Source organism: Pteropus alecto, unplaced genomic scaffold, assembly GCF_000325575.1.
Source record: "Pteropus alecto unplaced genomic scaffold, ASM32557v1 scaffold40, whole genome shotgun sequence".
In the NCBI taxonomy this organism is placed as follows: Eukaryota; Metazoa; Chordata; class Mammalia; order Chiroptera; family Pteropodidae; genus Pteropus; species Pteropus alecto.
In genome coordinates this window covers 19712494-19715119 of record NW_006431919.1, presented here as the reverse complement: position 1 = coordinate 19715119, position 2626 = coordinate 19712494, and the positions used below count along the sequence as shown (strand labels likewise).

Here is a 2626-nt window from a genome sequence, read left to right as displayed (position 1 = left end):
GCTCTTCCTCCGCCCCGGTGTAAACGGCGCAGTTTGGCTTTCCGCTCTTACGGGATGCCATCCCGCCTCAACATCTGGGCCGCATCCCCTGGCCAGCCCCACGCCCGCTTCCTGGAGACGCTCCCAGGTCTCCAGCCACACTGAGGGACCCAGAGTTTTGGCAGGTAGTGGGCTTATGGCGTGCTCTTGGTGACTGTAGTTCACTCTGCCCGGAATGCTTGTCCCCTGGTCCCTCAGACCGAGTCGCCGCTGGACTTCCAGGTGGGGCTCCTGCCTTGGCACTCCCAGGGCACCTAGGGCTGATGGGCACCTCTAACGCCCTCACGGCACGAGCCTTACTGCACTGCCGTTGTGAGTTTTTTTTTTTGGTCTAGGCTGCTCCTTTTTTGTGTCCCTGCTAAGTCATCTTTATCCCCCAGGCCTTACATGGCAGAACCCGGGACAGCAGGCCACACTCAGCTTGCTGGATGAATGAGGAGAGGGACCTGCTTTGAGTCAGTGATGCTGGGAAATCTCCAAGCCACACCGTGTTTTCCAAGCTAGAGGCACTGCTGGGGGGGAATCTATTGGACGAGAAGGGAGCCAGAGGCTCCGGATTTTGTGGAGTCTGATTAGCAAACACAGGCCCATGAGGAAGGGAAAATTAGCCATGAAGCTGAAGGACAGCTGCCAGCTTACATTTAGTCTGACAGGAAGAACATGGCTGGGCTAGCTGACGCTGCTTGTTAGCAGTCTGCAAGGCAGGGAAGGACAGGGGCCTCACATGGGTGTCCACCGCTGTCCAGGTGTCGGGAGGCCTGACTGGCTGATGAGGCATAGGGTCGCACCTGTTTTCACTGGCCGTCTCACTCTCAGCTGCTCTCACCCTGCGGTTCTCTCGCAGGTGCTCTGAGGAGCCCATGGCTGCCCCACTACAGGCCAGGACCTTTGTTGGCCCTGAAAGTCTTGGCCACTGTCAGTCCATCTCTACTCTCGACCTGGCTCTCCCCTTAATGCTAGCCAGGCCCTTACCTGGCCTGCCCTACATTCCTCCCCACAGCATTGGCAGCACGATGACCAACACAGGAGATAAAAGACAGATGGGCTAAACTCGTGATAAATATGAAGGTGATGACCACGAGAAGAACATATCTGCCAAAAAGGACTCCTGGCTAAGTGGGCTCAAATTCATAACCAAAGTCTAGCAGCTGTTGTTTACAAAGGTCCCTCATGCACGCTGCATTTCAGGGAAAAGCTACAGACTGGGCCACCAAGCCTCCTGCACTGTCTTCCAGCCCAGCTGAAGCGACCCTTATAAAAATGCTCCAGGATCAAAATTAGGACTGAGACTCCCCTGCTATTGAGAGGTGCACAGCTATAGTCTCACTAGCATTTTCACTAACCAATCAGAGCAACTCTATTCCAACCAATCAGAATAATGCTTTTTAGACCAATCACACTGTGAGGATTTAGAGTCTTCATTTGCATGAAAACAGACCAATCAGGGACCAGGGGTGGGGACTTCTTTCTATATAAGTCAGCTCTGCGGAATTGTCGCTTCCCCTTAGCGTGCAGTTGGTAGTAGGTTGTGATGGCAAGTTAAAAACCTGCTGGGCTCTGAGGGGAGCTGTGGTTGTGGCAGAGCTGGGTGAAAGTGCAAGCCGTCTGAGAAGGGGTGGGCAGGCAAATGATACAGAAGGTCCTGGGAGGTGCAGAGGAGCTACAAATGTGAGACGCCTCAAGCTTGCAGACCTTTCCTTTCAAAGTCTTATAACGAAGCCCCTAAGCATTAGGTGTGAGGGAGCCTGACAGAGTGGTGGTGTTGGTCAGGTGTAGGGCCCTTACCCTCTTTGAGTCTTAATCTCCGTTCTTTAGGGATTTAAGAAAGTACCTCCTGGGTTGACGTGTAGATTAACAAAGCGGAGGAACAACGATGGGGCAGCGCCCGTCAAGCAGTAGGAGTCCAATATTTAGGGTTCTGCCCCCAACGGAGGAGTTATTTGTAATCAGTACTGTAAATTACGTAATATGTTGAAAAGCGAAGTAATAAACCCCAGCTGAGCGTGACTTAGCTACTCCCCACTATTTCCTGCAGGAGTTTGCACTTCCACTGACCCTGGCTGTACCCTGATTGGGCTCCGGGGTCGCTCAGAAGGCGGAGACCGAATCCCTCTGCCCAGGAGCAGAAATAAACAGAGGGCCGCCAAGGCCTTACTGCAGGCCGTCGTGGCTCCAGGCCCCCCTGACTCCAGGCCCCTGTCCCATGGTGGGTGGGCTTGGGCTGTCGGATTCCCAGCTAGCAAGAAGTCTCCATCCAGCGAGATGCGTGGGACCGGCCCGAGCGCTGGGCCGAGGGTCAAGGACCATAAAGGTCACGACCCCAGTGTAGAGTCTGCGGGCTAGTGTGTAGAAGGGGGTGGGGTGGGGGTACCTCCTCGCGGTTGGAGGCTGGAGGGGGCGCAGATGCCGTGAGGGAAATCGCAGTGTAAGATGCACAGGGTCATGGCCAACAAGTGGCCAGTGGGGCAGCCCCGCGGCCCCTTTAAGACGCCGTTTGGTCCCGCCCTGCGCCGCACCCCCGCCGGGAGTCGCGCCACGTGACCCGGGTCTTGTGACTGGAGCGGGGGGAGGCGCGGAAAACCCGCCC

At 55.8% G+C, this 2626-nt stretch overlaps 1 protein-coding gene across 1 annotated transcript in view; it reads left to right on the top strand.

Annotated features, from left to right (window-relative positions):
• BRI3 (brain protein I3) overlaps nucleotides 1-2626 on the top strand; it is a 15516-nt gene that overhangs the window by 3576 nt on the left and 9314 nt on the right. The gene's annotated exons all lie outside the window — the stretch shown is intronic.